Raw genomic sequence first — 27433 nt, forward strand, 5'->3', positions numbered from 1 at the left:
CCTAGGTGAGGGACTGCTATACAAGTTCACTGACACCCCCCTATACTATGACAGATGCAAGCTTTTGGACCTGATGCTGATAACAGCTTGGATGCTTTTTCCTCTTTGGCTTGGAGAACTAACAGCTGTTTTTTTCCAAAAACTATTTGAAATGTTGACTTGTCAGACCACAACACACGATTCCACTGTGCTACTGTCCATCTCATATGAAACCGAGCCCATAGAAGATGGCAGCGCTTCTGGACAGTATTGATGTATAGCTTCTGCGTGCATAGTAAAGCCTTAACTTGCATCTGTAGATGCAAGCGGCTAATGATGTTGACTGACAAAGGTTTACCAAAGTATTCCTGAGCCCATGTCAATATATCCATTACAGACTTATGGCTGTTTTTAAGACAGTGACGTCTTAGGGATCAGAGATCACACACATTCAGAAGTGGTTTTCAGCCTTGCCCTTTACGCACTGAGATTTAACCGGATTCCATGAATCTTCTAATTATATTGTGCACTGCAGAAGGTGAAATGCCCAAAATCCTACCGATTTTTCTTTGGGGAATATTGTTCTCAAAGTGTTGGATTATTTGCAGACACATCGGTTGGCGGATTGGCGAGCCTCATCCCATCCTTGCTCTTGAAGGTTTAAGCCTTTTTTGGAGGCTCCTTATATAATATGATTACACCTGTTTCACATCACCTTCTTAATTCAACTTGTAACATCGCTATTAGTACTAAATTGCCCCTGTCCCAACTTTGGTGTAGATTTAAATTCACAAAGTAAAACATCAAACATTGAGGCCAATTTATCAAAGGTCTTGCGGACCTGATTCGACAGTGCGGATCAGGTCCGCAAGACCTCGCTGAATGCGGAGAGCAATACGCTCTCCGTATTCAGTATTGCACCAGCAGCTCACAAGAGCTGCTGGTGCAATGCCGCCCCCTGCAGACTCGCAGCCAATGGACCACCAGCAGGGAGGTGTCAATCAACCCGATCGTACTCGATCAGGTCGAATTGCGGCGATTCCTGTCCGCCTGCTCAGAGGAGGCGGACAGGGTTATGGAGCAGCGGTGTTAATGTGTTTTCAATATAGTACAAGGTGAATTGAATTTTCAAATGACATTTTGTTTGCTTTTTTGCATTTTCCATACTGTCCCAACTTTTTCGGAATTGGGGTTATATTAAAGATTAGAAAAGATGGATGAAAATAGAAAAAAAGTCAGAAAACAGTATGTACTGTCCCATCTATTTGGAATTAGGGTTGTATGTATATATATATACAGTTGTATGCAAAAGTTTAGGCACCCCTGACAATTTCCATGATTTTCATTTATAAATAATTGGGTGTTTGGATCAGCAATTTCATCTTGATCTATCAAATAACTGAAGGACACAGTAATATTTCAGTAGTAAGATGAGGTTTATTGGATTAACAGAAAATGTGCAATATGCATCAAAACTAGATTAGATAGGTGCATAAATGTGGGCACCCTTGTCATTTTGTTGATTTGAATACCTGTAACTACCTAGCACTGATTAATCGGAACACACAATTGGTTTGATGAGCCCATTAAGCCTGAGTGGCAGCATGGGGGCCTCAAAACAACTCTCAAATGACCTAAAAACAAAGATTGTTCAACATTATGGTTTAGGGGAAGGCTACAAAAAGCTATTGCAGAGATTTAAGCTGTCAGTGTCCACTGTGAGGAACATAGTGAGGAAATGGATGACCACAGGCACAGTTCTTGCTAAGGCCAGAAGTAAAATATTGGAGAGGCAAAGGCAAAGGATGGTGAGAATGGCTAAAAACAGCCCACAGACCACCTCCAAAGACCTACAACATTATCTTGCTGCAGATGGTGTCACTGTGCATCGTTCAACAATTCAGCGTATGGGAGAGTGATGCGGAAGAAGCCTTTTCTGCACACACGCCAGAAACAGAGTCGCTTGAGGTATGCAAACGCACATTTGGACAAGCCAGCATCATGAAACAAAGATTGAGTTATTTGGTCATAACAAGGGGAGTTATGCATGGTGGCAAAAGAACACAGCGTTCCAAGACAAACACTTGCTAGCCACAGTAAAATTTGGTGCATGTTCCATCATGCTGTGGGGCTGTGTGGCCAGTGCCAGTACTGGGCATCTTGTTAAAGTTGAGGGTCGCATGAATTTCACTCAATGGGGCCCATTTATCAAGCTCCGAACTGAGCTTGTGGGCCCCTGTTTCTGGCAAGTCTTCAGACTCGCCAGAAACACAAGTTATGAAGCAGCGGTCTAAAGACCGCTGCTCCATAACCCTGTCCGCCTGCTCTGAGCAGGCGGACATGAATCGCCGGAAATCAACCCAATCGAGTACGATTGGGTTGATTGACACCCCTTGGCCGAGTCAGCAGGGGGCGGCGTTGCACCAGCAGCTCTTGTGAGCTGCTGGTGCAATGTTAAATGCGGAGAGCGTATTGCTCTCTGCATTTAGCGAGGTGTTGCGGACCTGATCCGCACTGCCGGATCAGGTCCGCAACACCTTTGATAAATAGGGGCCAAAATCAGCAGATACTTGAGAATAGTGTTGAGGAATCAGTCACAAAGTTAAAGTTACGCCGGAGCTGGATATTTCAAAAAGACAACGACCCAAAACACTGCTCAAAATCTACTCTGGCATTTATGCAGAGGAACAAGTATAATGTTCTGGAATGACCATTCCAGTCCCCAAACCTGAATATCATAGAAAATCTGTGGGGTGATTTGAAGCGAGCTGTCCATGCTCAGCAACTATCAAACCTAACTGATCTGGAGATGTTTTGCAAGGAGGAATGGACCAAAATACCTTCATCCAGAATCCAGACACTCATTACAGGCTATAGAAAGCATCTAGAGGATGCTATTTCTGCTAAAGGAGGCTCTACTAAATATTGATGCAATATTTCTGTTGGGGTTCCCAAATTTATGCACCTGTCTAATCTCGTTTTGATGCATATTGCACATTTTCTGTTAATCCAATAACCTCATTTCACTACTAAAATATTACTGTGTCCTTCAGTTATTTGATAGATCAAAATGAAATTGCTGATTCAAACACCAAATTATTTATAAATGAAAATCATGGAAATTGTCAGGGGTGCCTAAACTTTTGCATACGACTGTATATATATATATATTTATGTATATTTAGACACACACATACACACACATATATATATAATAGAGCTCTATGTAGTTAAACACCTTGTCATATACCATATACCTTTTAACCCTTGTAAAACAGGCACCTGAGATGTAAATCCGGCCCTGCTTGTTATAGGTGTGTGTTAGCACGGTCAGGAAATCGCTTACAGTGACTCCCACTAAAAATAATGCACCACTTGTTATCTAGCACAATATGTTTGTTTGTATTTTATTTATAGTTGTTCTGAAGTGAGATTGATATCAGATTATGTTTACAATAAACGTTCAGTGTTATACTGTGCCTGTCTGAACACTGCCAGTGATATCACACACAACTGCACAAGCAGAAAATAGCGGTGTAGGTTAAAGCTAATCCTTTTTTCCTACTTACATTCTGAATAAAGCTTCTCAGTCTTGTCCATATACTTTACAGTTAGTATACAGCAATACCATGCAACTCTAAAATGTGTTCAGTGGTCTGATAATAATATCACAAACCCTGATTTACTTTTATGCTTTATGTAGTTTAACAATATACTGTACCTGCCACTGTCTGAATTCTGCCTTCTGATGACCGGTATCCTTAATGTCAGAGAGCATTGCGTGTAATGCATGAGCTAATGCATAGACAGCTGTATAAATGCTGTACGTTATCCTGAAGTTCTGAACATCGTAATCAGTGAGAGGAATATTCCTCAGCGTTTCATTCCCTGTGCATGGTTGAAACCCTAATCCTGAGCCATTAGAGGAATCAACTGGGTCGCAAATAAAATACATGGACCATGCACGTTTAAATCTGTAATCATTCGGATACTTCTGCGGAGTTGCGCTATACATAAAATCTCTTAAACCTGGGATATTTTTCTTTCTGAGTGAAACTACCAGAGACCCATTAAGTGTCACCATTGTTTGTTTACGTTTATATAATTTAGGGTACAATGTCATCATACCTGTGACAATCCAAACTACTGCGGGCATTTCCACATCATCCAGCAATGGTGCAAATGCTTGAAAATACTCAGCATATGTGTAGAGTATAACCACATTGGCTGTAGATATTGATATCTCATCTAAAAGATTATATATTTCTGTAATTGAAAGAAAAGCCAATTTAAATAATAGCTTCAAATAAGCTACACAGTAACCGCTGTTGAGGAGAAGTTCCTTCAGTTCTTGGCTTCCTTTTAGGCTGCTGTCATCATCTGAAGCTACAATCCCCACCCAGATCCAGTCAAAGTGCTGTAGGATCTTTAGAATGGCACCATATTGGTTACGTTCCTTAGGAACCGTTCTATAGAAAAATGGAAACTGCTGCTTATCATCAAAGACTGAATCCATGGCTCCATAGCTGACCTGTGGACACCAGGTGCATATTGTAAGATTTCCATTGCGATATATTAAGAAATTGTCTTGACAAATGCTGATGTTAACAGACTTAAAGGGTCATTAAATAAAAAATTGTAAGCTTCATAGTAATGAAACTTTATATCAGAAAATAATTTTGCTATGAAAACTGCAAAACTTTGTTAAATAAGCATATTTTTATGTTTTTCCTTTTTAACCAATCATAAACTAATACACTGAAATATCATGAACCCTGTTTGCACACGTGAAGTCAAAGAAAGAGACTTGGATAGCCTGCCCTCTTCTCTTACCTTAAGGTGGTTTAGCACTGATTTAGCTTAGTTACTTAGCAATAATTTAACAGGTATTTAAACAGGTAGACATATCCTATAATATAAAAGGCCAAGTGTGTTTGTCTGAAGCTGTCATGCGCAGTAGAGACAGCACAGGACAAACACACCTGCCCTTACCTGATCTGCTGTTTGCGGCATGGTGCGGCAAAATTGGGTGTTGTAGGATGTGGGTGGGGGCGTGGTCAGGTGTGGTGGGGGCGTGGTCAGCCATGACGGTGCCGGGAGTGGTTGGTGCGAGAGAGAGTGGAGAGAGATAGAAAGAGAGGGGGAGAGACAAAAAGAGATGGAAAAGTGCTAAAGAGAAGGGAAGAGAGAGCAAAAGAGAGGGGAAAGAGCAAAAGAGAGGAGGGAGAGAGAGCAAAGTAGAGGGGAAAGAGCAAAAGGGAGGGGAAAGAGCAAAATAGAGGCAAGAGAGAGAAAAAGAGAGGGGGGGAGAAAAAATAAGATGGGGAAGGAGAGAGAGCAAAAGAGAGGGGAAGAGAGAGAGAGAACAAAAAAGAGGGGGGAGAGAGAGAGCAAAAGAAGAGAGGGGGATAGAGGGTTGGGAGAAGGGGAGAGAGAGAGGGGAGAGAGAGGGAGGGAGAGAGGGGGAGATGGGGAGAAAGAGAGAAGGGGGAGAGAGAGGGGGGAGAGAGAGGGGGAGAGAGAGGGGGGGAGAGAGTTAAAGAGAGGGGGAGGGAGCAATAGAGAGGGGAAGAGAGAGAAAAAGAGAGGGGGGAGAAAGAGCAAAAGAGAAGGGGGAGAGAGCAATAGAGAGGGAGGGAGAGAGAGCTCAAAAAAGAGGGGGGAGAGAGAGCAAAAGAGAGGGGGAGAGAAAGCAAAAGAGAGAGTTGAGAGAGGGAGCAAAAGAGAGAGGAAAGAGCAAAAGAAAGGGTAGAGAGAGCAAAAGAGAGGGGGAGAGAGAGAGAGCAAAAGAGAGGGGGTAGAGAGAGAGCAAAAGAGAGGTGGAGCGAGAGAGAGCGCAAAAGAGAGGGGGAGAGAGAGAAAAAGAGAGGAGAAGGGAGAGAGAGCAAGAGCGTGCCACCCCAAAGTCAGCGTGATGCTGACCAAACTACTCTGCTCCAGTGAGGGGCTATGTGTTGGAACTGTCTGACTAGACTAGGTCCTGCTGGAGGAGGAACATCTCTTCCAGTTGCTGTCAAAAGGACCAAATGGTGTCCTGGAGCCCAGTTAGACTCTGCACGGAGTATGTGGGGACAGCTGGTGGAAGATAGGTGCAAGAAGTTTAACTTGTGCCATTTTTACATGAGAGGCAGAAGTAGTAAGTGAGATTGCTACATATATGGATAATTATAATGTAGATGCAAACAAATGACCTGAAGCTGGGGGCAGGGGGGGGGAAATGCTTTGGCTCAGAGTGAGTTAGAGGTTTTGTTATATCCCTTCGACATATACCAGCTTCACTCTAGTAAGTTACGATATCTTTATTGTCTGGGAGTTTTTAAAAAAAATGCAGCAGCTGTCAGACCTAAGGCCAGATTAATTTAATGTAGGGACTATCAGTAGTGATGTCGCGAATAGTTCACCGGCGAATAGTTCCCGGCGAACATAGCTTGATCGCATTCGCCGCGGCGGGCGAACATATGCGATGTTCGATCTGCCTCCTATTCATCATCATTGAGTAAATTTTGACCCTGTATCTCACAGTCTGCAGACACATTTCAGCCAATCAGCAGCAGACACTCCCTCCCAGACCCTCCCAGCTCCTGGACAGCAGCCATTTTAGATTCATTCTGATCCTGCATTCTTAGTAAGAGGAGGGATAGTGAAGCTGCTGCTGATTTTATAGGGAAATTCATAGCTAGGCTAGTGTATTCAGTGTCCACTACAGTCCTGAAGGACTCATCTGATCTCTGCTGTAAGGACATCACCTCAAAAAGCCCTTTTTAGGGCTAGAACATCTTTTTTTTTTTTGCCTGTGTAATTTTGACTGTGACACATCAGTCTGCTAGTAGTGTAATCTAATTGCAGTTGCCTGCCTGCCAGCGTGTGTGCCAGGCCCACTTGCCCACAGTGCCATCACTCATATCTGTTGTAACAGTAGTGTAAATTTAAAAAAAAAAAACTTTTTTGACTGTGAAACATCAGTCTGCTAGTGTAATCTAATTGCAGTTGCCTGCCTGCCAGCGTGTGTGCCAGGCCCACTTGCCAACTAGTGCCACCACTCATATTTGTTGTAACAGTAGTGTAGAAATATTTAAAAAAAAAAAACTTTTTTGACTGTGAAACATCAGTCTGCTAGTGTAATCTAATTGCAGTTGCCTGCCTGCCAGCGTGTGTGCCAGGCCCACTTGCCAACTAGTGCCACCAATCATAATTGTTATAACAGTAGTGTAAATATTTTAAAAAAAAACTTTTTTGACTGTGAAACATCAGTCTGCTAGTGTAATCTAATTGCAGTTGCCTGCCTGCCAGCGTGTGTGCCAGGCCCACTTGCCAACTAGTGCCACCACTCATATTTGTTGTAACAGTAGTGTAAATATTTAAAAAAATAACTTTTTTGACTGTGAAACATCAGTCTGCTAGTGTAATCTAATTGCTGTTGCCTGCCTGCCAGCGTGTGTGCCAGGCCCACTTGCTAACTAGTGCCACCACTCATATTTGTTGTAACAGTAGTGTAAATATTTTAAAAAAAAACTTTTTTGACTGTGAAACATCAGTCTGCTAGTGTAATCTAATTGCAGTTGCCTGCCTGCCAGCGTGTGTGCCAGGCCCACTTGCCAACTAGTGCCACCACTCATATTTGTTGTAACAGTAGTGTAAATATTAAAAAAAAAACTTTTTTGACTGTGAAACATCAGTCTGCTTGTGTAATCTAATTGCAGTTGCCTGCCTGCCAGTGTGTGTGCCAGGCCCACTTGCCAACTAGTGCCACCAATCATATTTGTTATAACAGTAGTGTAAATATTTAAAAAAAAACTTTTTTGACTGTATAACATCAGTCTGCTAGTGTAATCTAATTGCAGTTGCCTGCCTGCCAGCGTGTGTGCCAGGCCCACTTGCCAACTAGTGCCACCACTCATATTTGTTGTAACAGTAGTGTAAATATTTAAAAAAAAACTTTTTTGACTGTGAAACATCAGTCTGCTAGTGTAATCTAATTGCAGTTGCCTGCCTGCCTGCGTGAGTGCCAGGCCCACTTGCCAACTAGTGCCACCACTCATATTTGTTGTAACAGTAGTGTAAATATTTTAAAAAAAAACTTTTTTGACTGTGAAACGTGAGTCTGCTAGTGTAATCTAATTGCAGTTGCCTGCCTGCCAGCGTGTGTGCCAGGCCCACTTGCCAACTAGTGTCACCAATCATATTTGTTATAACGGTAGTGTAAATATTTAAAAAAAGTTTTTTGACTGTGAAACATCAGTCTGCAAGTGTAATCTAATTGCAGTTGCCTGCCTGCCAGCGTGTGTGCCAGGCCCACTTGCCAAGTTAGTGCCACCACTCATATTTGTTGTAACAGTAGTGTAAATATTTAAAAAAATAACTTTTTTGACTGTGAAACATCAGTCTGCTAGTGTAATCTAATTGCTGTTGCCTGCCTGCCAGCGTGTGTGCCAGGCCCACTTGCTAACTAGTGCCACCACTCATATTTGTTGTAACAGTAGTGTAAATATTTTAAAAAAAAACTTTTTTGACTGTGAAACATCAGTCTGCTAGTGTAATCTAATTGCAGTTGCCTGCCTGCCAGCGTGTGTGCCAGGCCCACTTGCCAACTAGTGCCACCAATCATATTTGTTATAACAGTAGTGTAAATATTTAAAAAAAAACTTTTTTGACTGTATAACATCAGTCTGCTAGTGTAATCTAATTGCAGTTGCCTGCCTGCCAGCGTGTGTGCCAGGCCCACTTGCCAACTAGTGCCACCACTCATATTTGTTGTAACAGTAGTGTAAATATTTAAAAAAAAACTTTTTTGACTGTGAAACATCAGTCTGCTAGTGTAATCTAATTGCAGTTGCCTGCCTGCCAGCGTGAGTGCCAGGCCCACTTGCCAACTAGTGCCACCACTCATATTTGTTGTAACAGTAGTGTAAATATTTAAAAAAAAAACTTTTTTGACTGTGAAACGTGAGTCTGCTAGTGTAATCTAATTGCAGTTGCCTGCCTGCCAGCGTGTGTGCCAGGCCCACTTGCCAACTAGTGTCACCAATCATATTTGTTATAACGGTAGTGTAAATATTTAAAAAAAGTTTTTTGACTGTGAAACATCAGTCTGCAAGTGTAATCTAATTGCAGTTGCCTGCCTGCCAGCGTGTGTGCCAGGCCCACTTGCCAAGTTAGTGGCACCACTCATATTTGTTATAACAGTAGTGTAAATATTTAAAAAAAAAAACTTTTTTGACTGTGAAACATCAGTCTGCTAGTGTAATCAAATTGCAGTTGCCTGCCTGCCATTTTGTGTGCCAGGCCCACTTGCCAAGTTAGTGGCACCACTCATATTTGTTGTAACAGTAGTGTAAATATTTTAAAAAAAACTTTTTTGACTGTGAAACATCAGTCTGCTAGTGTAATCTAATTGCAGTTGCCTGCCAGCATGTGTGCCAGGCCCACTTGCCAACTAGTGCCCACAATCATATTTGTTATAACAGTAGTGTAAATATTTAAAACAAAAACTTTTTTGACTGTGAAACATGAGTCTGCTAGTGTAATCTAATTGCAGTTGCCTGCCTGCCAGCGTGTGTGCCAGGCCCACTTGCCAAGTTAGTGCCACCACTCATATTTGTTGTAACAGTAGTGTAAATATTTAAAAAAAAACTTTTTTTTACTGTGAAACATCAGTCTGCTAGTGTAATCTAATTGCAGTTGCCTGCCTGCCAGCGTGTGTGCCATGCCCACTTGACAACTGGTGCCACCACTCATATTTGTTGTAACAGTAGTGTAAATATTTAAAAAATAAACTTTTTTGACTGTGAAACATCAGTCTGCTTTTTTGTGTCAGGCTCACAGCATATACTGTGCCCACTTGCCCAGTGCCACCACTCATATCTTGTTTAATAGTAGTTTAAGTGTACATTTAAAAAAAATAAACTTTTTTGATTGTGAAACATCAGTCTGCTTTTTTGTGTCAGGCTCACAGCGTATACTGTGCCCACTTGCCCAGTGGCACCACTCATATTTTGTTTAATAGTAGTGTAAGTGTACATTTAAAAAAAAATGACAGGCAGAGGCAGGCCACCCCGCAGGTGCCATCGTGGTCGTGGTGATGTGATTCCCTTTGACCCTACAATAATGCCCTGTGTTCAGAGGCCACGTACCATGAACGCGAAAAGTTCTGAGGAGGACCTAGTTGACTGGCTAACACAGGACACCCAATCTTCTACAGCTTCTGCTCGGAACATTGACGCACCATCCACCTCCAGCTTAGCTTCGGGCACCTCTCAAGTGACCAGTGCCACTCGCCCGCCTGCCGCCACCACCAACACTAGCACCACAGCCGCTTCACTTGATCTGTCAGAGGAGTTTTTGACACATCAGTTGGAAGAAATGAGTGATGCGCAACCATCATTGACAGAGGATGTAGATAACAGTGATATGTCTCAGTCAGGCAGCATTACAGACATGGACGTACGGTGTGATGATGATGATGATGTTGTACCCGCTGCTGCTTCCTTTGTTGATTTGTCAGATACAAGTGAAGCGGTTGATGATGATGCGTCCGTGGATGTCACGTGGGTGCCCGCTAGAAGAGAAGAAGAAGAGGGGGAAAGTTCAGATGGGGAGACAGAGAGGAGGAGGAGGAGACGAGTTGGAAGCAGGGGGAGGTCATCGCAAGGAGCTAGTGGCACAGTCAGACAGCATGCATCGGCACCCGGGGTCAGCCAGACAGCACGCCAATCAATGCATGCTGTTGCCACCACCAGAATGCCGTCATCGCAGAGCTCAGCAGTGTGGCATTTTTTTTGTGTGTCTGCCTCTTACAACAGCGATGCCATTTGCAACCTGTGCCAAAAGAAACTGAGTCGTGGGAAGTCCAACACCCACCTAGGTACAACTGCTTTGCGAAGGCACATGATCTCACATCACAAACGCCGATGGGATGAACACATGAGTACAAGCAGCACACAAACTCATAGCCACCATCCTCCTCCTGGTCCAGCATCTTCAGCCACGTCAACCACTGCTGTCCTCCTTGCCCCCTCTCAACCATCCGCCACTCCGTCTCTCTTCCGTAGCAGTTCCTGCTCATCTGCCCATAGTCAGGTGTCTGTCAAGGACATGTTTGAGCTTAAGAAGCCAATGTCCCAAAGTCACCCCCTTGCCCAGCGTCTGACAGCTGGCTTGTCTGAACTCTTAGCCCGCCAGCTTTTACCATACAAGCTGGTGGAGTCTGAGGCGTTCAAAAAATTTAAAAAAATTTCTTTGCACAAAAGGCAATCCCCAACCTGTACTCGATTGTGCGAAGGAAGTAATGGCATGTCTGGCACACAGTGTTGGGGCAAGGGTCCATCTGACCACTGATAGCTGGTCTGCAAAGCATGGTCAGGGCAGGTATATCCCCTACTTTGCGCATTGGGTAAACCTGCTGACGGCTGACAAGCATGGAATGCGTGGCTCTGCAGAGAAGTTAGTGACACCGCCACGACTTACAGGCAGGCCTGCTGCTACCTCCTCTACTCCTCCTACTCCATCCTCTTCCATAACCTCTTCCTCGGCTGAGTCCTCTTCTGCTGCTGCATCTTGCTCCACATCAACGGCTTTCCCCCAGCTCCGCAGGTACTATTCCACATCCGGGATACGGCAGTGTCACGCCGTCTTGGGGTTGACTTGCCTGAAAGCAGAGAGTCACACCTGAACAGCACTCCTGTCCGCCCTGAACGCACAGGTGGATCAGTGGCTGACTCCGCACCAACTGGAGATCGGCAAAGTGGTTTCTGACAACGGAAGTAATTTGTTGGCGGCATTGAAATTGGGCAAGTTGAAACATGTGCCGTGCATGGCACATGTGTGTAATCTGATCGTACAACGCTTTGTGCATAAGTATTTAGGCTTACAGGACGTCCTGAAGCAGGCCAGGAAGGTGTGTGGCCATTTCAGGCGTTCCTACACGGCCATGGCGAATTTTGCAGATATCCAGCGGTGAAACAACATGCCAGTGAGGCGCTTGATTTGCGACAGCCCGACACGTTGGAATTCAACACTCCTAATGTTCGACCGCCTGCTCCAACAAGAAAAAGCCATTAACGAGTATTTGTATGACCGGGTGCTAGGACAGCCTCTGCGGAGCTGGGAATTTTTTTGCCAAGTTACTGGACGCTCATGCGCAATGCCTGTAGGCTCATGCGTCCTTTTGAGGAGGTGACAAACCTAGTCAGTCGCACCGAAGGCACCATCAGCGACATAATACCATTTGTTTTCTTCCTGGAGCGTGCCCTGTGAAGAGTGCTGGATCAGGCCGTAGATGAGCGTGAAGAGGAAGAGGAAGAGTTGTGGTCACCATCACCACCAGAAACAGCCTTATCAGCATCGCTTGCTGGACCAACGGCAACGCTGGAAGAGGATTGTGAGGAAGAGGAGTCAGAGGAGGAATGTGGCTTTGAGGATGAGGAGGAGGAGGAGGAAGAACAACCACAACAGGCATCCCAGGGTGCTCGTTGTCACCTATCTGGTACCCGTGGTGTTGTACATGGCTGGGGGGAAGAACATACCTTCAGTGAGATCATGGGACATGAGTAGCTCGGCATCCAAACTTGTGCAAATGGGGTCTTTCATGCTGTCGTGCATGTTGAGGGACCCTCGTATGAAAAAACTGAAGGAAAACGACCTGTACTGGGTGTCCACGCTACTAGACCCCCGGTATAAGCTTAAAGTGCTTGAAATGTTACCAAATTCCCGCAAGTCGGAAAGGATGCAGCAGTTCCAAAATAAATGAAAAAGTATGCTTTACACAGTGTATAAGGGTGATGTCACAGCACAACAGGAATCATCTAACAGGGGAAGAGGTGAAAGTAATCCTCCGACTCCCACGACCACGCCGGCAAGGACAGGACGCTTAACAGACGTGTTGTTGATGGAGGACATGCAGAGCTTTTTAACTCCTATGCATCGCCACAGCCCTTCAGGGTCCACCCTCAGAGAACGACTCGACCGACAGGTAGCAGACTATCTCGCCTTAACTGCAGATCTCGACACTCTGAGGAGCGATGAACCCCTTGACTACTGGGTGTGCAGACTTGACCTGTGGCCTGCGCTATCACAATTTGCTATAGAACTTATGGCCTGCCCCGCTTCAAGTGTCCTGTCAGAAAGGACCTTCAGTGCTGCAGGAGGTATTGTCACTGAGAAGAGAAGTCGGCTAGGTCAAAAAAGTCTAGATTACCTCACCTTTATTAAGATGAATGAGGGATGGATCCCGAAGGGACTGTCATTGGGCGATACATTTGAGTAAAAAAGGCCTAATGAGATGATCTGCCTTGGGCTATAAATGGTCCACAAGCTGCTGTATATTATCTTCGAATGCCGGATGACTTGCGTGACTTATCCGCCACCAACTAGTGTTCAAGCCGCAATCAATCAATCAAAACATCAATTTTTCTGGCCGCTGCTACAGCAGCGTCTGCAACAATACCTAATTTTTCAGGCATGTATACATGCCAAATTTTTCTGGCCTCTGGTGCTGCACTGTGGCTTCAAAAAACAAAACAAAAAAAAAGCACGTAACAGGGATTAAGGTGATAGGAATAGTACTACTTAACACACCACTCCTATCTGGTGGCACAGTAGATTGCACGCGCAGTGCCCCAAATTTGAAGTAGGAGGACCGACCAAGCATCTTTTTCCATCTCCCGCCCAGTTCCTAAAATCCATGCCATATACACGATCCCTGGCACTGCAACTACCTCTGGGAACCTTACCATGGGTCCCAGCCCGCACGTCTTGTAATTCTATGTCTGGGAAATTATCTATCTATCAAATCTATCTATTTATCTATCAAATCTATCTATCTATCTATCGAATCTATCAAATGTATCTATTGATCTATCTATCTAATCTATGTATCTATCTATCTATCTATCTATCTATCAAATCTATCTATCTCATGGCCGGACCGACCAAGCATCTTTTTCCATCTCCCGGTTCCAAAAATCCATGCCATATACACGTCCCCTGATAGGGGACACCACAGGGATTAAACTGATAGGAATAGTACTACTTAACACACCTTATAATAACACAGAGAGAGGCAACGCAGAGAGAGGAGTCTGAAGAAGAGGAGTCAGAGGAGGAAGGTGGCTTTGAGGAGGTGGAAGACCAAACACAGCAGGTGTCCCAGGGGGCTTGTTGTCACCTTTCGGGGACCCTTGGTGTTGTACGTGGCTGGGTGGAGGAAGAGACCTTCAATGACATCAGTGAGGACAAGGAACGGGACATGGCTAGCTTGGTATCCAACCTTGTGCAAATGGGGAGTTTGAGGTTGTGCAAATGGACTGTTTGCGGTTGTTTGCAGTGCGTTAAAGGGACAGTCTAGGCCAAAATAAACTTTCAGGATTCAGATAGAGCATGTAATTTTAAACAATTTTCCAATTTACTTTTATCACCAATGTTGCTTTGTTCTCTTGGTATTCTTAGTTGAAAGCTTAACCTAGGAGGTTCATATGCTAATTTCTTAGACCTTGAAGCCCACCTCTTTCAGATTTCATTTTAACAGTTTTTCACCACTAGAGGGTGTTAGTTCACGTATTTCATATAGATAACACTGTGCTCGTGCACGAGAAGTTATCTGGGAGCAGGCACTGATTGGCTAGACTGCAAGCCTGTCAAAAGAACTGAAAAAAGGGGCAGTTTGCAGAGGCTTAGATACAAGATAATCACAGAGGTTAAAAGTCTATTATTATAAATGTGTTAGTTATGCAAAACTGGGAAATGGGTAATAAAGGGATTATCTATCTTTTAAAACAATAAAAATTCTGGTGTAGACTGTACCTTTAAACGGGGAGTTTGGTCTGTCACTGTGAAGCGGGCGTAACCCTTACACTACATGATCGATACAACATCATACCTGATGTTTTAAAGCTTGTTATTCCAAACTATTTAGGAATGTTAGGTGATTTATGCCCTTTATGGCTTAAAACCAGACTCTGCATCAACTATGTAATTTTCCATGGGAGTTTTGCCATGGATCCCCCTCCGGCATGCCGCAGTCCAGGTGTTAGTCCCCTTGAAACAACTTTTCCATCACTATTGTGGCCAGAAAGAGTCCCTGTTGGTTTTAAAGTTCACCTGCCTATTGAAGTCAATGGCGGTTCGCCGGTTTGCGAACAGTTGCGGAAGTTCGAGTCCGTCGTTCGCGAACCGAAATTTTTAGGTTCGTGACATCACTAACTATCAGCACTATATATTTAGTGCACAAAGTTTAGGAGGTATAGAATCAATAGGAGCTAGATGTAGAATTGCTTTAAACTGTGTTGTGTCTTAGTGTTTGTGTGTGTATCGGTGTTGTCTGTGTGTGTCTCTGTGTTAGTGCCTCTGTGTATGTATTAGTGCCTTTGTGTATGTGTTAGTGCCTGTATTGGTGTCTCTGTGTTGTGTTTGTCTTTGTGTATATGTTAGTATGTGTCTGTATTAGTGTTTCTGGGTGTCTGTTTGTATGTACTGTAAGTTTTAGTGTTTTGTGTGTGTCTTACTGTGTGGGTTTGTGTTAGTGTGTATGTGTGTTAATGTTTCAGTGTGGCTCTGTCTGTGTGCATGTGTTAGTGTGTGTGTCTATGTCTGTTAGTTTCTCTCTGTTTCTGTGTTGTGTCTGTGGCCCCTATTTATGAAGGTCTGGCGGACCTGATCCGACAGTGCGGATCAGGTCCGCCAGACCTCGCTGAATACGGCGAGCAATACACTCGCCGTATTCAGCACTGCCCCAGCAGCTCACAAGAGCTGCTGGTGCAACGCCGCCCCCTGCAGACTCGCGTCCAATGGGCCACCAGCAGGGGGGTGTCAATCAACCCCCCTGTCTGTCCGCCTGCTCAGAGCAGGCGGACAGGTTATGGAGCAGCGGTCTTTGTGACCGCTGCTTCATAACTGCTGTATCCGGTGAGCCTGCAGGCTCGCCAGAAACACGGGGCATCAAGCTCCATACGTGTCGGTGTGTGTGTCGGTGTTAGTGTCTCTGTGTGTATGTCTGTGTGTATATGTGTCAGTGGGTCTGTGTTAGTGTCTCTGTGTGTGTGTGTTAGTGTTTATGCGTGTCTTTCTATGTTTGTCTGTGTTATTATGTGTCTGTGTGTATGTATCTTTGTGTGTGTTAGTGTTTCTGTGTGTTTGTGTTTATTTGTTAATGTGTGTGAGTGTCTTTTTCTGTTAGTGTGTGTTCGTATTAGTGTCTCTGTGTCTATGGGGCCAAATTATCAAGCTCCGAACGGAGCTTGATGCCCTGTGTTTCTGGCGAGCTTTCAGGCTCGCCAGAAACACAAGTTATGAAGCAGCGGTCTAAAGACCGCTGTTCCATAACCTGTCCGCCTGCTCTGAGGCGGCGGATAGACATCGCCGGAAATCAACCCGATCAAATACGATTGGGCTTATTGACACCCCCTGCTAGTGGACGATTGGCTGCGAATCTGCAGGGGGCGGTATTGCACAGCAGTTCACAAGAACTGCTGGTGCAATGATAAATGCCGACAGCATATGCTGTCAGCATTTATCGATGTGCTACATGATCCGCAATATCGGATCATGTCCGCTCACATCATGATAAATAGGCCCCTATGTGTTAGTGTGGGTGTGTGTTAGTCTCTGTATTTGTGTTAGTGTCTATGTGTGTATGTGTTAGTTTGGATCTGTGTGTAGGTGTTAGTGCATGTCTATGGTTTTGTTAGTGTCTGTGTTAGTGTGAGTTTGTGTTTATGAGTTAGTGGGGGACTCATCAATGTTTTAGTATATATATATATATATATATATATATATATATATATATATATATATATATATATATATATATATGGAAAAGTTAAGAGCCTACCAATTTTTGCTTAAATACACATCTTTACAGGTATGGCAGGAATTTGATTCATCTGTCTGTGTATGTCGAACACTAACACAGGCTCACTTCATTCTACTTATTGAGGTACTGATTAGGTGAGCACCCGAACCAAATCTTATTTAATTAGGAAAAGTATAACAACCACTGCTGTGGTCATCACTATCCTCTTGCAATAGACCAGCTGAATGTCAAAAACAGTGCTAGTGGTACCTCAAAAATAATTGGAATAAAAAATAACTTTTGACCATGCCAAAAGATTTGAAAAGAAAAGCTTTGAGTGAAGAAAAGCCAGGTCGAATTCTGGCTTTACTGGCAGGGGGATACAGTGAGCGTCAGTTTGCTTCCATACTTAAAACTTCAAAGATGGCGGTTCATAAGAACAAGCAGTAGACATTAGGGACAACAAAGCTACGGTTATTACTCTGGGTTGCCATGACGTGGTAACTATGATGCGGTTACTCCTTTCAGACTTAGGGGCCAAATTATCAAGCTCCGAACGCTTGATTCCCCCTGTTTCTGGCAAGCCTTAAGGCTCGCCAGAAACACAAATTATGAAGCAGCGGTCTAACGACCACTGCTCTATAACCTGTCTGCCGGAAATCAACCCAATTGAATACAATCGGGTTGATTGACACCCCCCTGCTAGCGGCTGATTGGCAGTGAATCTGCAGGTGGCGGTATTGCACCAACAGTTCACAAGAAATTACATTTATCGATATGCGGCGGACATGATCTGCAATATCGGATCATGTCCCCTTGCATGTTCTAAAATAGGCCCCTTAATCTGTTTTGCGTAATCTCTGATGCCTAGCATCGTGTTTTTGTGTGTTGCATCATTTTTGATGCATCCTTCTCACGTCATCTTTGGCGCCCCTTTTCCATTTATATTCTTTCCATTTTCACTGTCTCATTGCCCTAGTATTGAGTCTATCTCATGAGTGTGCTTTATTACTTATTTGGATTTCAAATTCTAGCTTGTGGCTCAGATCTCCCTTGACCATTCTTCTGCCTGCTAATTTCACTCTGTTGCCCCGATTGGTTTTGACCTTGGATCTTCTTTTGGATTCTGATTCTGTTTTCCTGTTTCCCTTCTGGTTTGACCCCCTGTCTTGTCGACTCTGCATTGACCAATCCAATCATTTCCTGGTACTTAGCTCTTAGCTATTTTCCTGGTGCTCAGTCATCTTCCTCCTGGGTCCTATCCCTATTGTCCCAAAGATATTTATTTTTCACTCTAGTTGACGCCTGGATAACAAGTCTACCATCCAGGATTGGTTTGATAGAGAAATATCTGAAGGACCTAACAGAATATTAGGACCATGACTAGCCCAGAAGAGGTGACTAAAGCCTTAACCTATTAAGGTCAATTGCTTGGAGGTCACACTGCTTAATTACAACATTTGGATTCCAAGTTGGATCAAGTAATAGCAATGTTCCAGAACCTGTCACAAATGCTTATTTCCCCTGGTGTTTCTACTTCCACTACTGTTCCTCCAGAAAGAGTAACTATCTCCGGTTCAGGGTCTACATACCTGAAACTCCCATTACCAGAGAAAATCGATGTTGATCCAGAGAACTGCAGAGGTGTTCTCAGCCAGTGTCTGCTCCACTTCAAATGCAATCCTCCTGTGTTTTCTCCTTCCTCAACTTAAGTCTCCTTCATCATCTCTCTTCTGAAAGGCAAGTTTCTGGCATGGGTATCACATCAAATTAAGAGAAATAATCCAATTCTAAACAACTTTAAGACATTTCTTTCTACCATATAACGTGTCTTTGATAAACCTGGTAAATCAGTCACTGCCGAATAATCTATTCTGGATCTTCAACAGAGGAATCGCCCGGTATCTCAATATGTCATAGACTTCTGGACCTTAGCTGCTGAGAAAGGTTGGGATGAGAAGGCATTAAAAGCTACCTTTTCAGAAAGGGATTATCAGATTGCCTAAAGGATGAATTGGTGTATAGATAGATTCCCGAATAACTTAATTCTTTCATAGAGATGTGTATCCGACTGGACAACCGACATCTAGAAAGAATTCAAGAACAAGAGAGGTCTCAGAGATCTTTCAGACAAACTACTAGTTCTTTGTAGGTCATGTCTTCCTCAGATTCCTCCTTGTCCAGTGATAACATGGAGGAACCCATGGAGGTTGGGCTTTGTCACCTGTCTAACTCTGAGTGATTACAAAGAAGGAATATGGGGTTATGTGTATATTGTGGACAAAAAGGTAATCTCCTACGAAGTTTTCAAACTCGTCCAGTAAAAGACAAGGCTTAATTCAGGTAGCGGGAGTTCAGTTAAGTCATAACAATTGTTCTTTTTCCCCTCAAATGATATTTTCTATTCCTGTTTCTGTGAACTATACTAATACCCTTAAGCCATGATAGATTCTGGAGCTACAGGGGTGTTCATGGATGAATAATTTGCCTCAAAGAACAGAATCCCTACTACTCTGAGAACTGTTCCTCTCTGTGTCTCCACTATAAATGGTCAACCATTGGGTTCTGGCATCATCCAATATGAAATCAAACCTCTGCATCTTACCGTGGGTGTGCTTCATAAAGAAACCCTGAGTTTCAACATGGTCTCTTCATCCCAAAATCCCTTAATCCTGGTTTACTTTGGCTCAAGGCTCATGATCCTCTTTTCTGTTGGTCTTCTGGGCAACCTAGCCTTGATTTCTGTGCATTTAGAGTTACCACCAGAGTATGCATACTTTGCTAATGTGTTTTTCTAAATCTTAAGCTGAAGAATTACCTCCTATTGATCTGCTTCCTGGTTCACCTCAACCTAAGGGTAAGGCCTATCTACTCTCTGTCCCAGAGACTAAAGCTCTTGAACAGTACATTTCAGGAAATCTTGAAAGAGACTTCATTCGCCCATCCTCTTTGCCTGCAAGAGCAGGATTGTTCTTTGTCTCCAAGAAGGATGGAGGCTTACACCCCTGTTATTGATTATCGAGCCCTAAACAAGGTCACCATTAAGAATATATTTCCGCTGCCTCTCATTCCTGAGCTGTTCGACTACCTAGAATGGACTATGATCTTCACTAAGTTGGATTTTAGGGTGGCCCATAACATGATCTGCATCCGTGAAGTAGATGAGTGGAAGACAGCTTTAAACACCAGGTTTGGACATTATGATAACCTGGTAATGCCGTTTGGGCTGTGTAATAACCCTGCAGTCTTTCAAAACTTTGTAAATGAAATATTTAGAGACTATTTGAACCAATTCATAAATATGCATCTAGATGACATCTTGATTTTTTTCTGCAACCCCAAAGATCATGTAAAACATGTTCGTCTGGTACTTCAACGACTCAGAGCAAATCTTCCCTTTGCTAAGTTTGAAAGATTTTCCTTCCATCAACTAAGAATCCCTTTCTTGGGCTATATCATATTCAAACAAGGATTTGAAATGGATCCTGGGAAGATATCTGCCATTCTGGACTGGCCCCAACCCCACACATTGAAAGAGTTTCAAAGGTTTCTGGGGTTCACCAATTAATATAGAAAATTCATCAATAATTCTGCTTCATTCTGTACTCCTCTTACCAATTTGACTTGTAAAGGTGCTAATGCTGGTCTGAAACTTCCATCCAAACCTTCAAATTCCTTAAGGAGCCCTTTTGTTACACTCCGTACTCGACCATCCTAATCCCGCAAATCAGTTTATCCTGGAAGTGGATGCTTCTGATGTAGGAGCTGGTGCTATTCTTTCTCAGAGATCCCAAAACCTCCTGTATACATCCTGTTGTCTTCTTCTCTGTGGAATTTTCCCTACCTGAACTACATTATGATTTGGAAAATAAACACATTTTTGGCATCCAAATGGACTTGGAGGAATGGCGTCACTTGCCTGAGGGAACATCTGTTCCTTTTGTATAAAACTACCTCAAAGACCCCCAAAATACCCCCTAATTAATAGCAATATCTTCTACCATCCCTATACCCCATTACTTTGCCATTTATCCCGTTCCTGACTAGCCTGATCCCATTCACAACTTTCTCCCCCTATTTTATCACACCAGCATCTTCTGGCAACGCTCTCACGGACTACCGGAGATTGACCCTGCTCCCATCCTAACCTCCTACTAACCTCCTTGTCCTGCCAAGACCCTCCAGTGACGATCCGGTCACCTTTAGGATCCCAGCACAACTGCCTCTCCACATAGGGGCTAACGCAACGGAGCTCCTGAAAAGCCTGCGAACGGCGGCCATCTTAGCCATACACCTCTGTCTGAACAGCGCCGCACAGGTTCCCTGAGCCTTCCCTTATCTCATGAGCAAACAGCTCACCACCGGCGGCTGCACAAACCTGACCTCCTGCAGTGGGGATCCGCTCACCTCCTCTGACAGCGCAAACCGGAACTCCTGAAGCGGTCTGGCCCGCAATCACTCCTGCATACTCAGGACTCAGGCCGGTTGTGATCCCCTGCTGCTCTCTTCATGCCGTGGTCTCTAAGAAGGCCCTCCAGATATCATCATACTCCACAACCTGAGTGAGTACACTAACAAATGTTGTGAGACTAGGGGGTAGAGCTGCTGACTTTTACATCTGTGACTTAAGACACACACCTATACAGCCTACTCCTGAACGTTTAGCAGGGGACACAGTTACTGTCCTGAAGTGTCCCCATATATATAATACCAAAACACAGATTAAGCAATTTGATCCCTCTCTAGCAGTCACACTTTCTCTAAACCTACCTCAGTTGGTTAATACAGTGTTACTTGTGACTAAGGCTCAGAGATAACATCAGCAACTACCTGTGCCCCCTTGAACATTTACCAATAACTCCATCACTCTTACGCCTATCCTAGTCTGCAGAGGCTACCTAACATCAAAACCCTCACTGTTCACAGCCAGAAAGCCCATCACTGCACTACACCACTGCAGAAGTCTTGCACAGGCATTACTAAGACTGCATTAGTCCTCCTCCAGGTATTCCCCTCTCCTCCCTTTCCCGCACCCATTTTAAGGTGCGGGTCATATCCAAATCCCTTTTTCCGGACTCACCCAGAGGTGGTATAATCCCTGGAGAGGGGGAGATACTTGTCTACATTTCACTCTAGTAGCAGAATATCTGACTTTCCTGATCTCAATTTTGAAAAAGAGGATGGAAGGCTAGGGCATCATGCTCTAGAGGCGCAGGGCTGTCACCCCCCCCCAGTTATCAATTATCTCTGGACAGCAATTCATTATAATCTCTGTGGTAACCCTGAGATTGCTCATTCATATCATGGTGCAGTCTATCAAGAGAAAGCCGAAGCACCAGGACAACCCTAAGAGGACCCTGACTGACCACTTTCACAGCAAAAATTTCTCAGATCCAGACCTCTCAGAAGAAGATTCTAGAGACTCAGCAGCCCCTGTAGCTGATCATCCTAAGCTGGATACATCACGCAAAGATAAAACAACACTCTCCCAGTCTACCTTCCTGGAATCCATTAAAATACTAACTGACAAGATGGACACTCACTACTCATCGCTGAGGCAAGAACTTCGCCAATCGGTTGGCGAGCTGAAACGAGAGATATCCTCCCTGGGGGAAAGAGCAGAGATATTGGAGAGAAAGCACGAAGATCTCAGAACTGACCACGCCAATCTCTTAGCCTATTCTCAATCTTTAGCAGAGCAGATCTCAGATCTGGAATCTAAGTTAGCGGATATTGAGGACAGATCACGCCACAACAATCTCAGGATCCGCAGCATTCCGGAGGACATCTCTTCATCTGAGCTTCAGAAATATCTGATCACCCTATTTAAGGATCTCCTAAACACCACAACGGATCAAGATCTTCTAATGGACAGGGCACATAGATCCCCGTAACTCCACACCTGACACCCCTAGAGATATCATTATACGCTTGCACTACTATACCACCAAAGAGAAAATTATGCGTGCCTCTTTTACCAATAGACCCCTCAAGGAACCCTACCAAAAGTTACAGATCTTTCCTGACCTGTCCCCACACACGCTAGCCAAGAGGAGAACTTTTCACCAGTTCACGCTAACACTAAGACAACATAAGATTAAATATAGATGGGGATTCCCCGTGAAGCTTTATGTGCAACATCAAGTCCGCTCCTACACAGTTTCTTCCGTGGATCAAGGCATGAGACTTCTAACCACTTTGGAACTAGCTGGGACTCCTGACCCTCCTCCCAAGAAAAAAGGAAAAACAGGTGACCTCAGCGCCTCAGCTCCAGAGTGGCATTCCCGAAATTCCACCTCTGCACACCAAGAATCAGAACTCCCTTGATGTAACTTTCTGCTCACTGGGAGAACTCCCCTTCAAGGGAGACTATCTGATCACTGTATAAAAGCCTATACCGAGGATTGGAGTGCACTAACGGGTATACATCTTACTCCTTTTCCAATCCTTAATCCTCAGCTTTCTCCAGCAAGATCTTCTCCATGGACATCTCCCAGACAGGTAAGCCTAGAGCTCACACACGGGTACTCATCTTACCCCATTTTAGCTCATGGCTATCCATTTACCTACTCACTTGTTATAACTGTCTATATGTTCTAGGTTTATAGCTCATGTGATACTGTTGAATTGTTATCATTTAATATGTTACTCAAGTTAACAGGTTTTGTCCTCAGGACTTACTCTATTCAGAGATATATCCCACGGGGCAGGCCGGAGGAGGTGCTCCCTTCCTGGCCCTGTCACTCAACGCTGAAAAAGCGTTTGACAGGGTCAGGTGGGAGTTCCTGTGGGAAACCATGGATACTTTTTGCTTCCCTACTTCCTTTATACAGGGAGTGCAGAATTATTAGGCAAATGAGTATTTTGACCACATTATCCTCTTTATGCATGTTGTCTTACTCCAAGCTGTATAGGCTCGAAAGCCTACTACCAATTAAGCATATTAGGTGATGTGCATCTCTGTAATGAGAAGGGGTGTGGTCTTTATCAGGTGTGCATAATTATTAGGCAACTTCCTTTCCTTTGGCAAAATGGGTCAAAAGAAGGACTTGACAGGCTCAGAAAAGTCAAAAATAGTGAGATATATTGCAGAGGGATGCAGCACTCTTAAAATTGCAAAGCTTCTGAAGCGTGATCATCGAACAATCAAGCGTTTCATTCAAAATAGTCAACAGGGTCGCAAGAAGCGTGTGGAAAAACCAAGGCGCAAAATAACTGCCCATGAACTGAGAAAAGTCAAGCGTGCATCTGCCAAGATGCCACTTGCCACCAGTTTGGCCATATTTCAGAGCTGCAACATCACTGGAGTGCCCAAAAGCACAAGGTGCGCAATACTCAGAGACATGGCCAAGGTAAGAAAGGCTGAAAGACGACCACCACTGAACAAGACACACAAGCTGAAACGTCAAGACTGGGCCAAGAAATATCTCAAGATTTTTCTAAGGTTTTATGGACTGATGAAATGAGAGTGAGTCTTGATGGGCCAGATGGATGGGCCCGTGGCTGGATTGGTAAAGGGCAGAGAGCTCCAGTCCGACTCAGACACCAGCAAGGTGGAGGTGGAGTACTGGTTTGGGCTGGTATCATCAAAGATGAGCTTGTGGGGCCTTTTCGGGTTGAGGATGGAGTCAAGCTCAACTCCCAGTCCTACTGCCAGTTTCTGGAAGACACCTTCTTCAAGCAGTGGTACAGGAAGAAGTCTGCATCCTTCAAGAAAAACATGATTTTCATGCAGGACAATGCTCCATCACACGCGTCCAAGTACTCCACAGCGGTGCTGGCAAGAAAGGGTATAAAAGAAGAAAATCTAATGACATGGCCTCCTTGTTCACCTGATCTGAACCCCATTGAGAACCTGTGGTCCATCATCAAATGTGAGATTTACAAGGAGGGAAAACAGTACACCTCTCTGAACAGTGTCTGGGAGGCTGTGGTTGCTGCTGCACGCAATGTTAATGGTGAACAGATCAAAACACTGACAGAATCCATGGATGGCAGGCTTTTGAGTGTCCTTGCAAAGAAAGGTGGCTATATTGGTCACTGATTTGTTTTTGTTTTGTTTTTGAATGTCAGAAATGTATATTTGTGAATGTTGAGATGTTATATTGGTTTCACTGGTAAAAATAAATAATTGAAATCGGTATATATTTGTTTTTTGTTAAGTTGCCTAATAATTATGCACAGTAATAGTCACCTGCACACACAGATATACCCCTAAAATAGATAAAACTAAAAACAAACTAAAAACTACTTCCAAAAATATTCAGCTTTGATATTAATGAGTTTTTTGGGTTCATTGAGAACATGGTTGTTGTTCAATAATAAAATTAATCCTCAAAAATACAACTTGCCTAATAATTCTGCACTCCCTGTATATGCAGTGAAAATCCTCTATAACCGCCCGACGGCCACTGTCCGAGGAGTTGGGTTCCAATCCTCCAAATTTACTATAGCAAATGGCACCAGGCAGGGATGCCCCCTGTCCCCTCTCCTGTTCGCTTTAGCCATAGAACCCTTAGCCCAATCTATCAGACACGACCCTCGAACTACAGGCCTCCCCATTGGACCTCACACCCATAAAATCTCTCTTTACGCGGACGACATCACTCTCTTCCTAACATCATCCAAAGAATCCCTCCCAGTAGTTTTCACTATTTTGGAAAAGTTTGGTACCTTGTGCTTTTATAAGCTCAATGTGGCCAAAACAGAAGCCCTCCCCATAAACATCCCTACTAATGTCCTAGCCTCCCTTCGGTCGACATACCATTTCCAATGGAAATCTACGTCTCTCAAGATCTTAGGAGTCCACCTTAGCCCAGATCCTGCCGATACTATAGCTCAAAATTATACTGATAGGCTTCTAGAATTCAAAAGACTTCTCGAGTCATGGGAGTTTCGGGAAATCTCCTGGACAGGTTGCATTGCCGCGATAAAGATGTATTTTCTCCCCAAGATCACATATCTGCTGAGATCCATTCCATATAACATCCCTAGAGCACTCCTTAACAGATTCCAAAGCTTAATTACCTCCTACGTGTGGAAAGATCGTAGGCCTAGAACGTCGGATCGCACACTTGAAAAGCCGATCCTGTAAGGAGGCTTAGCTGTACCAAACATAATCTCGTACTATAACGCCGCTAGACTATCGCACATCCTCCGCTGGAATGACCCCGAAAGACAACTTAATTGGTATTCCTTAGAGTCCTCACTGCTGCCTTCCTGTATAACTCTTGCTGATATACTATGGATCCCCACCCATCATAGACGAGCCATTGATAATTTATACCCTGTTTTTAAACATGCACTACAATTTTGGGACCAGATTAGACATGACCCAGACATCTCCCCTCACCCTTCCCCCATGCTGACAATCTCTGCTGCACTTTACTGCCTCCCAGACTCTCACTATGACCTATGGCCACAGCTGTGAATACTTCAGGTATCAGACTTCTATGAAGTTGATGACTGGCTTTCGCACCCTGCAATATGCGCTAAATTCCAACTCCCACCCAAACTGCATTTCGAAGGATTTTGTCTAAGCACCCGTTTACGCACGTGGGGCTATCCCAAACAGACATTACGTCCAATGACTGTCTGGGAGAGGACATGGCTGGGGGCTCATAGCCTCAGGCATCTCTTATCCCTCCATTACAGTTTACTCACCAACCCGAATCCCCCCCACAAAATATCACAACACCATGCGTGGGAAAAAGAAATAGGATTCACCGTCACCCTGGATGTCTGGCATGCCAGAATCAAAACAACCAAAAAGCTCCTATATTGCGCAACCCTCTGGGAGCTATATTATAAGGTCCTAGTTCGCTGGCACCTTGTCCCAACTATACTTCTTAATTGGACATCAAACCTCTAGGCGCTACCTCAGAACGTCCCCCCACCTCCCTCTCTCCTTTTCCCCTCCTTTCCCCCTCCTCCCCCCCCCTTTTTTTTTCTCCCCCTCCCTCGCTCCCCCCTCACCTCTATCGCGCTCACCTCTCATAAACCCCGTCTTTACATGCCCTAACAATATATGAGCATAAATTCTATTATATTTCTAACCACAGACACGGTAACCAAATGCATATCTATTATAGATCACTTTCAGAAAAGAGACTTTGTTTGCTTTTATTTTTATCTTTCATCGCCTATACATATATGTACAAATATTTGGTTTATATAATATCCCAATATGTGTTCCATCTGTACTTATTTATGGCTTCAGATTACTTTACCCTAAGGCACTGTTGTTACATATAAATCTGTCTCAATAAAAAAATTTTGTTTGAAATATTTAAAAAAAAAAAGAAAAAAGAAAAAAGAATCTGTTATATGTACAATCTTCTAAAAGACTCAATGCCAGACAAGCCAGATGGTCATTATTATTCTCCCGCTTTAATTTTGTTTTGTCTTTTGTTCCGGGCACTAAAAATCTTAAGGCAGATGCACTATCCAGACAATTCTCTTCAAAGAAGTCCATATCCTCTTCTGAGGCTATCATCTCCCCTTAAAGAATTATTGCTCAGTTAGATATCTCCACTCTCAAGACTCTTAGGACTGCTCAAACTTGAGGTCTTCATCCTCCTATCAATTGTCTATATGTACCTAAAAGGCTGTGTGCTAAACTTTCTGTTTGGGTGCATGACAACAAGCTTTCTGGACACCCAGGTATCAGAT

Source organism: Bombina bombina, chromosome 4 (assembly GCF_027579735.1).
Source record: "Bombina bombina isolate aBomBom1 chromosome 4, aBomBom1.pri, whole genome shotgun sequence".
In the NCBI taxonomy this organism is placed as follows: domain Eukaryota; kingdom Metazoa; phylum Chordata; class Amphibia; order Anura; family Bombinatoridae; genus Bombina; species Bombina bombina.